The sequence below is a fragment of the Parasteatoda tepidariorum genome, chromosome 9, assembly GCF_043381705.1.
Source record: "Parasteatoda tepidariorum isolate YZ-2023 chromosome 9, CAS_Ptep_4.0, whole genome shotgun sequence".
In the NCBI taxonomy this organism is placed as follows: Eukaryota; Metazoa; Arthropoda; class Arachnida; order Araneae; family Theridiidae; genus Parasteatoda; species Parasteatoda tepidariorum.
In genome coordinates, this window is record NC_092212.1 from 79281648 (window position 1) to 79297118 (window position 15471).

Sequence of the window (15471 nt, forward strand, 5' to 3'; positions counted from 1 at the left end):
TTTCTAGTGCGAAAAACATGGTGCTCAGAAATTATGGTGAATTGTTTATGTAAATTAGTCAGCTGTAAATTTGTCAAATTTCTCAATTTTCAACTACGTAGCAGCAAACGTATAGCTTCATCTCTCAATACTTTTAAAAAAAAATACCCCGCCTAAAACTTAAATCCTTTGTAGAGATGCTTTAAACTATTACTATTTAAAAAAAATGAATTTGAGTGAATTTATAACAAGGTACTGCGATTAAGATGACGGATACATAAGTTCTCTCTCTTGTGACATTATTTATATATCAGTGGTATGAATATCAGGTATCATAGAATTTTTTTGATATTGTATATTCATAATAATGTTGAGATATATTTGTTCCAGCGATATTGACCAAGTTTTATTCATGTATTTTGATGTTCAGAGTAACCAATTTTGCTCTCATAGCGGTAAATAAATGAATTAGCAGAAATGAGTCTCTTTTCATTGTTCAGCTTTCTATCCATTGACACACTCTCAGAAATAAAAAATCTCACTTTTGACGATTCAGCATTTCATAAGCTGTATTTCATTAATTTTGAGAATTATTTTGTTACTAAAGCACGTGATTTGAACAAAACGCAAACTCTCAATTGTATGACAAAAAAAATTTTCTCTACTCGGAACCTCAGCGCTATCACACCATCTCAAATCTATGAGAAAAATTCTTAATTTTACATAACTAGAATGATAAAATGAGAATTATTCCGTTATTTTTGACGAAATTCGTTTCCTCCAAGAAGAGACGACAGTTATTTCGTCACTCTGAACAAATGTTCGCTCGGAATATATTCCAGGAAACGGTTTCGTCAAAAACGAAGGAAATTTCGTGAAATTTGAGTATACATTTGAGCCGTTGCCCAAGAGCCCAAATCCTAGAACTCGCGCATTGATATTCGAAACAAAAGTGATAATTAAAAAAATTTCAATTTTTAAAAATAATTTTTTCATTGAAAATTCGAAAATCTTGTGATTTGTTTTGATGATGCATATAAATGAAAAAGAAAAGAAGCATTAGTCTTAAAATTTTTTTGGATCTTCTCAGAAAAAGTAAGGTCTTTGATAAATCAAAGTTTTAGAATTAGAAAATAAGATTTATCTAAATTATTTTAGACGATTATTTAAACTAGGCACTCATAAGCATAATTTTGCCGTTTCTAAGGGCAATTAATTTTGTGTAAATAGAATATAGAAGTTAAGAAGAAAAAANGAGAATTATTCCGTTATTTTTGACGAAATTCGTTTCCTCCAAGAAGAGACGACAGTTATTTCGTCACTCTGAACAAATGTTCGCTCGGAATATATTCCAGGAAACGGTTTCGTCAAAAACGAAGGAAATTTCGTGAAATTTGAGTATACATTTGAGCCGTTGCCCAAGAGCCCAAATCCTAGAACTCGCGCATTGATATTCGAAACAAAAGTGATAATTAAAAAAATTTCAATTTTTAAAAATAATTTTTTCATTGAAAATTCGAGAATCTTGTGATTTGTTTTGATGATGCATATAAATGAAAAAGAAAAGAAGCAGTAGTCTCAAAATTTTTTTGGCCTTCGCAGAAAAAGTGTTTAATAAATCAAAATTTTATAATTTGAAAATAGGATTTATTTAAATTATTTTAGATGATTCTTTAAACGGGGTCCTGATAGTCATAATTTTGCAATTTCTAAGGACAACTAGCTTTTTGTAAATAGAATGTAGAACTTAAAAAGAAAAAAAAATTGAAAAAACGTTGAGTCATTCATTCACTTAGGAATGAAATTCGATTCTTTAGGAATGAAATTCGAAAAAAGAAAAGAAGTTACGTTTATTTTCACAATTACTTTGAAATTCCGGTGTCACGAAAGGTTCATTATTCCAAGAACGAAATATTTAAAAAGAGAATATTTAAAAAGACCCTGCAAAATGGCTTCGTGTAAGGCTCGGCAACACGGTTTACCAAAGGTCTCGCTGAATCTAGCTAGCAACAATTCTGCTCATAGACTATTTTATTTTAAATACCTTCTAAATAGTAAATTTCGTGAATCTAATGACAGGCAGCGTTGAAGAAAATTTCGATTACTCAAGCCTGGTGATGAATGTGCGCCATAAATATAGGGGAAAGTGGCGGGTAAGGCCGGGTAGCTAAGATTCGAAGACCTGTTTGGGCTTAACAGTTCTACCAAGTAATTGTAAGATTTAATCAAGATATTCATTGTTTAGTTGTGCACAATGTATTATTCCTGAAAAGTCATAGATTAACTATTTTTTAATTAATTATTTTTTACTAGAAGAAGTCAAATGACACAAAATCAATATCCCACTAGTGGATATAGAGTGAAACCTGGTGCATATGTTAATTCTACTGGAAATTTACAAATACTGGAATTTCAATGAAAAAGCAGGAATTTCTGGTTTATGTGACAATTTTTTTAAAAAAATATGCATGTTTTTTACATGTGATGTAATCAAGGACACTCGAGGGTAAGAAAAGAGGGGCTGCTAAGGGCCGAAAAAATGCCTTAACTAGTTTTTTTTTTTTTTTTTTTTTTTTTTTTTTTTTTNTTTTTTTTTTTTTTTTTTTTTTTTTTTAATTGCAGTTTTTTTACATCTATATAAGAACCATAATTTTGTATAATGGGTCTTCAAAAATTCCATAAAATATGTAAATAAGTTTTTTTTTTTTGTTTTTTTTTGCTTTGAAGAGGGAACCTTGGATGTAGTTATCCTTTCTTGAACTGAGCTCACAAGCACTGTACTGTACATGTACTCTTGAACATGAACTCAATACAGACATACATCAAAGGAAAGGGGGGCAAGTCCAGGTAGCACTCAGTTTTATATTATCACAAAATCCTCCATGTTCCCATAACAAATGGAGGAACTGAATTTGAGATTGATCGTTCTCTGGTTCAGATCAAAATTACGATCTGTGAATGAATGGATATGTGAATAGCTCCGCCCTATAAACAGGGTGGGACGTTTGAGTGTAGTAGAAGTCGAATGACTTAGATGGCGCCACTGGAAAACAAGAACAATCACCCCCTCTGGCCTTAATGGTCTACTACAACAACAGCAACCATGAAATAACTTTACCAAGGATATCATTCTCGATGATCTTTTTAGTTTGTGTATAACTCCAAATACGTGCTAAAGAAGTTAAGGAATGAACAGGAAATTTTAACAACCTGAATAATGCATTTAAGTAGAAATTTTGTTCTCTTTCTTTTGAAACACTGAACTCACTCATTACGGAAGAAGCCCCGAGCGTCAAATTTGAGTAACTGATATATTGCAAATGTTACTTTTCTGATTATCTCATTGAGTTTCAAGATAAGAGCAAATCACTGTCAAGCATTTTTTTTTTTTAAACTCGGAAAGATCACTACCAAAAAATGGCTTCACAGATCCTCGAATATTATTAAAACTTTCACTGCTGAAATAAATCCAATGGTTTTACAAATGTGGAACGAAAATAAAAAATAAAAAAAGCTTCAACATTTTAAATTACCGACAGAATAGGAAAACTGCATGACAACACTACATTGAAGGCCATACATCTACATGAGTATTTTTTGTTCTCACATCTCTAAACGTTACAGTTATAGTGCTATTTTTAAAAAAATTCCTCGTAGTAATAACGAATATTTTCTATCACTATTAGATATCACCCGGTCGCTATTAGAAATCACCAACTTTTTCTAGAAAAACATCATTTATTAAAAAGGTAGTAATAATGAACTTTGAGGAATGATATATTGTACACAACTAAACAATGACTATCTCGACTAATTCTGACAATTTCTAGGTCGAACAGTTTAACTCCTACAGACTTTCAAATCTTAGCTACCCGGTCTAACCCCACTTTTTTTCGTGGTTGTGCGTTAATTCGTCACTCACCATTCAATGTAGCAACAATTCATCGCACATAATTTGTCGTGAGCAAGATTCGTCGAAGCGACAATTCATCGTAGGACTAACTCGACATAAAGACAATTCGTAGTGGACGTAATTCACTGCGGTGACAATTTGTTGAGGGCACAATCTTAGCTACCCGGTCCAACCCCACTTTTTTTGTAGTTGTACATTAATTCGTCACTCACCATTCAATGTAGCAACAATTCAACGCACATAATTTGCCGTGAGCAGGATTCATCGAAGCAACAATTCATCGTAGGACTAACTCGTCATAAAGACAATTCGCAGTTGACGCAATTCACTGCAGTGACAATTTGTTGAGGGCACAATTTATCGCAGTGACAATTAGTGGTAGGCATAATTCGTCGAGGCGAGAATTTGTCATGAGCACAACTCGTCGCAACGACAAATGGTAGTGGGCATCATTTGACGCATAAGTACTTTGTCACAGGCAAAACTCGTTGCAACGACAACTTGCGTGGGCACAATTCTTCGCAAGCACAACTCGTTGTGAGCACAATTTCGATGAGATACACTCATCGCCATAAAAATTAGGTGCTGCGAAGTAATTGCGAGATCGCATCAAAACTTAGCAATAAAGATACTTATCAGGTAGATTTGTAAATAATGTGATATTATGCAGCGTGGTTGCACATTATGTAGTGATACCAGAGAGCGTTGAAATTCGTTCTCCTTTGATTATAAAAAGGTAAGCAGTACTTGTTTTCGTGTACTTAATATCTATTGCAAAGAATGCTTTTTTTTTTAACGTAGATGCTATTACGCCGCCTTCCAAAACTATATGAGAAGCTGACAGAGTTATAGAGCGTCCCGCAGTGGACTGATCGTTAAGACACGGTTCCCAGCACATCACCGAAGTCAAGCATCACTGGCTGTGATCAGTGTGGTGGTGGGTGACCACTTGGATCAGTCTGCGTATGGACAGAGCGTGTGCGGTATTGGTCCTCGTTAAACTGTTCTACCGTAAATTGCTCGACTTCGCGTGCAGGTCGTTGGGCTACCGAAGCGGGGGTGCCCTAAACTCTGCAGAGGATCAAAATTGTAATAGCATATCTTCGGATCATCCACAGGGATGTTTCCTAGACAGTCGCCAATAGCCCAGTGTGCAACTCTAGTGCGGCGTAAATGAACTACAACTGTCACAATCATAATTCTTCCACATTTGTCTTAATTTATTATCATAATTCTTCCACAATTATTTTATTTTTCATGCGACATTCTGACCGCTGGTTTTGTATAATTTAATGAACATTGCGAAACAATTTACAAATAACAGTAAAAGGTTGTGTGAAATTTTATCAATAAACAACAAGAAAGTGTTAAAAACTTAGCTACATTATTAGTGTCTGAAATACCACTTTTAAACAGTGCTGGTGCATAAATAATAACCTTTTCTCCATAAATTATGAAAGAGTTCAATTTGTATGTGGCAAAAATTTCAAACGTTTTGTAATTAGTAAAATACTTTCCTGGAATTTTTAAAGGAGGATTTAAACAAAGAAAGAAACATCTTGCCGTGTAAAACACCGTTTAAAAGCTGCAAATTAAAGTAAAAACTCACTAGTCAAAAATGTTCCAATTATTATTAAATCAAATAATAATTGAAAATTACTTTTAAACAAATGATTTTTTAATTCTGCACTTATATTTCCTGATTCGCTCAAATAATTCTGGAAAAATGGCGATGTATGCAAAAGGCAAAATTAACAATAAGTGACTCGAAGTACTTTCCTAGTTACGTTCATATTCATAAATTAAGACAGAGGACAAAATTGTGATGGCATGTCTCCGGATCATCCTAGGGTGTTTCCCAGGTCGTCGTCAATAGCCCATTATGCAACTCTAGGTAGACGTAAATAAAGTACCTACGTACCCATAAATTGAGGATAGTTCAGAATCGCGTGGAAATTGAACTCCAAAGTAAAAATTTTACCTGTAGAATAGGAACGCACATCTTCAAGAATAATATAAAGATTACCGGAAGCCACCAGATGACGCCAATGGTGATGTCACAATGGTGAGAATGTAAGAGAGGGGCATATAAGGAATGATGGCAAAATAATGAAATTTTTTACAAACGTTTTGAAAGCCATAAGTGCCATAACCAAATAGTTATAAAACAAAGGACGCATTTGGCTGAATTTTTTACTAATTGAATCTATCTATATTATATAAAACGCTAATACGTGCGTATGTATGTATGTATCAATAAAACCGATGATATTTCTTTTCTCGCGCTGGCAACAGTTTTCATTTTTAATTGATTGGATTCGGCGCGCAAGAGCACGTAGTGAGCAACCAGATAACAATAACCAGAGTGAGCATTATCAGGTTGTTCAATTCAGATTCATGCACTAAAAACATGACAATATTTAATTTAAACTCAATTAGGAATTAATTAATTGAAGTGAGAATGCTTAAAAGGCCTTATATGTTTCTTATTTAGCTAATGTTTTGATTTTTTCACCATGTACAATCTAAATAGCTAATATACTTTTTTAAAAGCCAATAAGAACATTGGTAGAATTCATCTACATTAGTACAATACTATGTCTTTGATGATAAAATACTATGTCTTTGATGATAATATANACAATTCATACACGTTTCTGCATTCATTCACTAGACACTTTTTCTTTCATTATACTTTCAAGTTAAGCAACAGAGGATTCGCAATAAATAAAAAATTTTAATGTTCATGAATACATTCACGATAAATACTAAAATAAATCAGTAATAAAAAGTAGCTTTTTCTTTTCTACTATTATATTTACGACGATTTCGGCAAAAGCCAAATTTTAATTATAATATCGTAATTTAAAGAATAATGCAGAGTTTTTAATAATTATAATTATTACTCTCTTTACTAACTTTTTGATACACTCCAATAAAAATATTTTTAATATCAGAGAATTTCCTAAGCAATTAACATTTAATGTCCATCAAAATCCTTTGACAAAAAGACTTTTAACCCCATATTTAATTTTATAACCGTCGTTGAACAGCCGACCCAATTCAGCAACCTTGTGATTTTGAACCCAATCCAGAAGACAAGGGAACTCCTGTATCGAGTAATGGGAGAAATTTGCCTTCGTGGAGGACTTTTTAGTGGAGCTAACCGCTAACCCGCATTTGCGTTACATGGAGAGGAAGATCGCGAGAACCTCCCGCGGTTAGCCTGACGGCAAGGGCACTCTAACCCATGATCCGTCTACAACTGAGGATATTTCACATCAGCACTGTGGTCGGTGCAAGCCGGATGTGGAATTCGTATCAACTGGGATTCGAACCCGGTTTGCCTCATTAGAAGGCGAACACTCTATCCCCTGAGCCATCGCGGCTCCCATATTTAAATTAAAAGAAATTAAATTTTTTTTCTTCTCAGATGTAGCTTCTCATTGTTTCACGATATGTCAAAGCTGTACTATATAAAATTTAAGCTATCACTGATAAAATGAAATGACGAAATGTAAGCTCATTATTCATTATAGTAAAATTACAGGGAATTTAATTTTTTTCTTTTTTTAGCGTATTACAAATTTCATTTTTTCTACTAAAAACGAAGAATAAAGCACAAACTTAATGTAAAATTTATTGAGTAAAACGAAAAGAAAAATATTTTTTCCGTGTATAAGCGATGATAAAATAAACAGTTTAATAATGTTCATTCAAAAGGGTTATTCACGTGTAAGAGTTATAAATATTTAAGTTCCGAATCTTATAAACAAACAAGACATTATTTATAAGACTTTATTGAAACTGTAACTCAGAGTCAAACTATAATATTGCACAAGAGAAAAAAAAACACTAAAATAGCCACAAAAAATCATGGCTATATATAAAAATAAAATAATTAACTAAATAACATAATTTAGATTATAAAAGTATAGAATATGTACTAACATTAAGAATGTATATTGTAGAATTGTGTTGAATGTGTATTGTAGTACTATGTATGATGTTATAGCTCTTGAATAGCAAATATATAGATAAAAGTCAATGCCTTTTTCCTCGGCAATACATAACGTATTTATTTAAAATCGTGCCCTTTTTTATAATAAGAACAGAAAACAAATCCTAAAAATAATATTTATTGATTTTGTTTATTTATACTAGTTTACTTAGACATTCATTTAAATTTAAAATAATTTACTTGGAAAAAATGCTTTTCTACTTAGGTTATTTGATATTATTTATGTATAATTGAAAATGCTATCTGTAAAATTAAAATGTGGTAATATAAGCTGAACCTTTACATTTAAATTATTTATCTATATGAAAAAAATTAGTAGAACAACAGACTAAAAAAATGAAAGGCGAACGAAAGAAACTCAAAAGTTGGTGAGAAATGTAAAGATATTTTCCCCCTCTTATCTTAAGGAAAGTGAGACCTCCAGTTAAAAGAACAATTTTCCGGGGAGGAAATGGATGGAACCCCTCCAGAAAAACCAGATGGCCAGATTGTAATGACCAGAGGACAGAGAGACGTTAAAACCATGGGGTGTCCCAGTCTAGCTTAGACTAATTATTCTGTAGTGAAATGCTTGTAAATCTTCAATTTTATCAGGGGTTAAAATCTCTTTGAAAAACGTTTTCGGAATCTGCTAAATAGATTTCAAATTGAACCCCTTCTATAAATTACCGTAAATCCTTCCAAAACAGGAGATTTTTGCCACCCATGGTGGGAATCACCTCCACTAAAGTGTGAAATACTGAAAATAGGAGGTTCCTCTGCCTCGCTCAACAAAGAATTTAAACCAATGAAACGATTTAATAATGAATACTCCCCACTATTTTGAAAAATAATGGGCAGGCGTTATAAGTAGTTAGGCGCTCATACAAAAAATTCTGCTCGTTTCAGTTAATGTTTCAAAATTTAAGGGAAGAAAATCAAATATTTGAAGTCTTTAGATTTTTATAATCGATTTTGATGCAGCTTCTGGGCTTTTATAGTTGATTCATATATTTAAGTGAACCACGTGTACTACAAGGATTTTCTTTGCTTGTAAGTAATCATTTCCTAAATATTTAAACTAACGCATTATACTTTCCCCTATATCTTTTATTTTATTTCAGATTACAATTTTCTTCCTTTTTTAAAAAAAATGAGATTAAATAATTATTTTTTTTTAAATTTTATAAGTCTTTTACAATACATATCACTTACATTATATTTATATCACACTACATATTATATTACTTGAAAAAAATTGTTATACTGTTTTTAAAACAATACAGTATTTTTCCTTGCAAAATGACCTTTTCTACAATATAGTATTTTTCCTTGTTAAATTACCTTTCTTAAAACGATGTAAAAATTGTATACCTTGCAATTGAATTTTTTTACGACTATTATGAAAAAATTATAAATATTTAAGAAAAGTTATATTTTAAGAAACAACCTTCATAATTCTAGGAAATTTTTTTTAAATTCGATTGAAAAGTTCTCGAGTTACTTCTCATATTGCGGCTACCCCCAATACTTAGGGGTACAGAAATCCAAATCAGTCAAAAAAATGGCATGTTTATTCAGAAAAAATACGTTTTAATGTTTGATTTCGGAACTTGAAATATTGTCCCTGCACTTATTAATTAGCATATTTTAAGTCACCTCCTTGAACCATTGACATGAGAAGAATGTGAAGATCTGATTATTATATCAAAAGTTATCAGGGTAGTCCGTTTATTTATTTTATTTTTTTGCGCACTGAGCGTCTAAAAATTTATAACTCAAAGCTGTTTAATTTTTTTTCTGCTTTTTCTCTAATTTGTTCAATTCTGATGAGAAGAAAATTTTTCATAATTAGATTTTTTTTGGGTCTATTTCTTATTTTTTTGCCTTTTTTTTCACTGTTAAAAAGTCAATTATTTCTAGATATTCTTAAACTAAGACGACAACTTCCTCTAATTTATTTCTCATTAAAGAATGTATTATTGTCGCTATTTTGTCTAGAGTTCTGTATTTAATTATATGTATTGCATATTTTTTCTTATTATCGGTTATTATATAATGTTTGTACAACTTAATTATATTAAGAGCATCGGTTTTTTGTAAATAAAAAACTAACCAAATTATAAAATTTGATTGAAGCTATTTTATTTGTAATTGTCATAACAAATCGTAATTATTTAAACTGTGATCTTTAATGAATTTATTATATCGCGATGATTTTATTGTTTTGGTATTAGCAAAGCATGATTATTTTTAAAAACAATCAATTTCATTCAGTTTAAATTTTGAAAATAATGGGTAATCATCCGGTTATGTTAAAGTTCTTCTTTAACCCAGAGACATTTGTTGCGTGTGAGTATTTTTGTTACCTAATTATATTTGCTGCTTAATTAAACAAATTGTTAGAATTTTTATTGACAGTTGAAGAAACGCAAGAGAATCTTCTTTAAATATGATAAAGCAGACTTTTTTTTTATTTCTAACAAATTCTGATTTCGAACACACGTCAATTACAGTTAAAAAGAGATAATTTTATTGTTATAGTTAATTTTTATTTATTTATTAATCTATTAAAAAAATTGCAATGCAATCTTTTTCGAAAATTTTATAATCGTTGTTGAACCGATCCAATTGTTTGAATTTGAGACTGCTAATGTTCAACTTCGCAGCCTTGTAATTTTGAACCCGATTCAAAAGACAAGGGAACTCCTGTATCGAGCATTTTGGAGAAATTTGCCTTCGCGGAGGAATTTTTTGATTGAACTAATCCGCGTTTGCGTTACATGGAGAGGAGGATCACGAAAGCTTCCCGCGCTTAGTCTGTCGGCAAGGGTAACCAATGATCTATCAAGGAGGATATTTTACGTAAGCACTGTTGTTGTTGTTTCTTATCCTCTAATTGTCAGACAAGATCCAGTAGGTTGTTGACCCTCAAAAAGTCGATTATAAGAAGTGGAGAAGCACATAAGTCCTCCTTGGAAAGGCCCAAGCAGTCGAGGATATGACGTAAGCACTGTGGTAGGTGCAAGCCGGATACGGAAATCGTGTCGAGCAATCATCGTAGGGAATCGAACCCGGCTCACCTCGTTGGAAGGCGAATGCTCTATTCCCTGAGCCACCACGGCTCTTTTTGCAATATTGCAAAAGGCTTAAATACTTCAAACAATACTTTTATTTAAGAGATTATAAATATTTTAGGAAGGGCGCCAGTGCGAGATTTGCCATAGGCGCTTCTTTCCATAGATACGCCTCTGCACGTAGTGTGCATATCATATGTCTAATCAGGTGAATTCTCACCGAATTATCAAAAAAATTCTCACAAAATTATCTTCATCGAAGCCGATGCTTTACATCCGGCGTTCAGTACTATTTCATATTGTTTTACAACACATGGTTTTAGCCCTCTGGTGGGAAAGACTTTAAAACAAAACTTACAAAAGTTACTTTTCTCAACAACTGAAATTTAGAATGGTGCGGTTAAGAAAAATATGTGAACTGTTTTCAATTTCAAATTAATATTGAAATGCACAGGTTTAGAATTTTCTACAGTGAAAAGTTCTCGGAACTTCAGTGTTCAAAAAAGTATACAAAAGCTAGACGTTAAGAACGTATTCAATGAGCGAGCAAAGCTCACATCCATAATGACGTTTTAGCTGACGTCACACTATAGCGATCGGATCAAATTGCATTGTCCATTAAAATTTCAAGACGAGGTGGATTTTAGCTGAGCATACAAGACTTCGGAAAAGGCATTAGGACAAATTTCATACTGGTGACTGAATGAGTGTTTTAAGATTATCTTTTAACCTCGACGTACAAATAATTCAAACATGTGTGGAGACCTAGTTATAATTGAATAATACCATTTTTTTTTATTGCAAAAGCACTTGACTTTACATTGTTGGCCCCCATGAATCGAAGATGCATGAGATTGGAGCATATAAAACAAAAACTGAACCATTGAACAATGCAAGAACAATATAATAACAAGAACAATAATAATAAATACTTGCAAAACGTGAACCACTTAAACATGAACGAGAATCAGTCGCTGGATACCAATTGCACCAACTCCCTAGCTCGCCAATATCGACTGAATAAATCCTCTTCATTTAATGAAGAACAACTGAGCAAATGATCTTTGTCCATCTCAAAGTTCTGGTTGCGCAAAGTGCACATAGGACTGCCAACTATACCAATTCTGTATAAATGTTTAGCAAGGCAGTCATGTCCAGTCTCCAGGCGGAACGTCGCCACTGCAGTGGATCTAGGGGAGTTTCGAATTTTATTAATTGAATACCTCCATTTCTTATTCTTGATTTCTTCTACTAAATTAGCANCTGCCAAATATACCAATTCTGTATAGATGTTTAGCAAGGCAGTCATGTCCAGTCTCCAGGCGGAACGCCGCCACTGCAGTGGATCTAGGGGAGTTTGGAATTTTATTAATTGAATACCTCCATTTCTTATTCTTGATTTCTTCTACTAAATTAGCATCATAGCTTTTCTTCACAGTGTTTTTTATAATTCTTATAATTGATGAAAATGGTACTTTGGCATTACCTGCCTGCAAAATCTCTGCTCCCTTCTTTGCTAATGTATCAGCCCATTCGTTACCATTTATTCCTACATGAGATGGAATCCACTGCAGAACAACAGTCCTTCCCTCAGAAGCTAGGAGATTAATATTTCTTCTGCAGGAGTCAATAATATTTGACTCTGCAACATTATGTGCCGCAATAGCCTGGATGGCTGATAGAGAGTCTGAAAAAATAACTATGTTGTCAATCTGAACTGATCTAACCCTGATTTGTTCTGTTGCAATTCTAATTGCCTCCAATTCTCCATCAAAATTGGATAATACAAAATTAAAAACTTTTAAAATACTTTTAATCTATATTTTATATAAGCGATATCCAAAATAGGTGATACTTCAAAAAGTACTTCTACATGATAGCTTGACAGCAACCTTAGAGTTTTGAGACCAACCTAGAGAGCAATGAAATGTATGGGTCAAATATCAAAACAATCTTGATTTAATGAAAGATTGTTTCGATAATATGCTTACATGGCCCACATTTGCTTACATGGAATCTCTTTTGTTAAATCTAAGTCAATGAGATCTCTGATACCATGATGAATCAGCAGCATGGGTCATTTCACTTCACTACTAGTGGTCGGGCAGACCATGAGAAATACACGAATCTGGTTAGCTATCTGTACTTTTTGTGTTTACGACCATAGAATTACATGAAAATAAATTACTTACAGAAAATTAATCCCAAAAATGCATATTAATGTCAGTGAAAGTATGTAGAGCTAGTTTTATGATTGTGTACAAAATGTTCGAGCCATTAATTTCAGAGGGATGAAGGAAAAGGCTATGGGAGTTGCATTTTGGAGTCCACCCAGCTTCAGATCGATTTGTATCAGATTGTCTGGGAAATAAAGGTGATCGGTGCCCAATGCAGACCCTATTGTCACCGTCATGTCGTTGGTCACGAAATCGTGGAGCTTTAATTTCCATGACCCCTATCCTCTTGGCTCATAATGGGTTCAGAAATTTTCATGAAAATAAAAAGTGAAATAAATCCCTATTCCTTTTGTAATTTAATTAAAAATGTCTTGTTGTGAATATTATATATAACTATACTGTAATAAGGTAAAAGGAGTAAGAATAGGTGAAAGCCATAGCCATGCATTTTGAAGGAACTGCATAAAGTAAATATAATACCTGTAATGCGTAAAATAAAATTTGTAAAACAATTTTAAAATTTATGAAGATTCAACTTGAATTTTTTAACAAATTTCACAAATTTTTTATATAAAATTGTAGGAATAAAAAACTTATAATAAAAAATGAATAATCGTATTTGTTGTAAACACATTTTCTTAAAAAGGCAAAACTCGAAAATCCATATAGTATCACGGTATAAGGCAGCTGACCAGATTATTCAGGTGCAACAAAAATATTTTCCGAAATTTTTAAATTTAATCGGTGACTATGACTAGTGAAAACCTAAAGAGAAGCTTTTCTAATAGTACTTTCGTAGGACCTTAGAAAACAATCCTAAAACAAATTTTATGTTTGCATTATTGATGAATTATTATTCATTAGTAGAGCCCGGATTTTGATGACCTAAAAAATCTCAACTAATGCCCTTAAAAAGTGCAAAAAATGCCCTTAAAAATGCAAAAATTGCGCAAAAAATGCCTTAAATAAAGTAAAAATATTGAATTAAAAAAATGTTTTGCTCTTTAAAATTATTATGAGTCATTTAAAAAATATAAAGCAATGCAATACTTGTTCTACGTTCATTAAAGTTTGAAAAATATGTTTTATATCCTAAAATAACAAAAAAAGGAAAATATATTGACACCAAAATATTTTTATTTTGTATAGAAACTTTAATGGATATAACAACTTCCATCTCATAATATTACTAAATATCAGAATTACATTGGATTATTAAATGTTTTTTGATAATTTGAAATGTAAACGAGCGTCTCTTGTCTGAAAGTAAATTTTCATTCCTGCAGAAGCTTCTTTCAACGTCTACTGATGTTATAGGTGCGTACTTGAAAAAGACGGTCTCACTTACTGACAATTCTTCTTCAATTTGAAAAGATTTTGCTTCACCTGTTAATATTCTATAGATTTTCTTCATTGTTTGGAAGCCAGTGTAATAATGAAAATTGATAAAAAATAATAAAAATTGGAAAAAATTAACAAAAAACTTTAAAAAATGCATTAAAATGTAAAATACGCCCCGAAATTTAAAGAAAAATGTCCTATAAACCTAAAAAAAGGCTCTAAAAGACAAAAAATGCAAAAAAATGCAAATGTCATCAAAATCCGGGCCTTATTCATTAGCATTATTTTGGAAAAGGTTGGTATTTGCCTTTTTTATTTTTCTTGGAAAAAGTTTTCGTTCTGAGTACCTTTGTGGTGCGCAAGGTCAATAAAATCACATTTCATATAATCATTTCATATAAATGTAAACAGTGCTTACCTTATCATGGCAAACAATAAAAAATACAAAAACAAGATTTACCATTTGTTTATTTTTTAACGTGAGAAACAATATTTTTTAAAAAAAAGCTTTAATAATTATTTATTTATCCTTTTAGAATGAAAGATTTAAAATAACGATCAAAGCTTTTTCTTAATCGGAAAAAGGTTGTTACCGCAAACCTTTTCATGACAGTATAAAAAAAGTAATAAAAAAACTCAGACACAAGATTGCCATAAAGTTGCATAGCATGACTGAGGGTAGTTTTGATTAGTAGCTCATAGTAGGATTTTAAAACGGGACGTTAGCATAGATTGTAGTAGCTTCATACTTTTTAGCGATCATTGCTTTGCTATACTGAACAGTTTAGAGCCCCAGTATTTTCAGTGATATATCACTGACGGAGCGAGAAAATATTTTCTCGCTCCGTCAATGCTAGCAATGATGATCAATGATTCTCATCTCGGGCGTCAATGATTGCAAGCTTTTTTCAACAAATTCAAGGTTTTTCTTCTCTTTAATATGCAGAGTAAATCATTTTTTCTTCTTTTCGCATGTTTAAAATG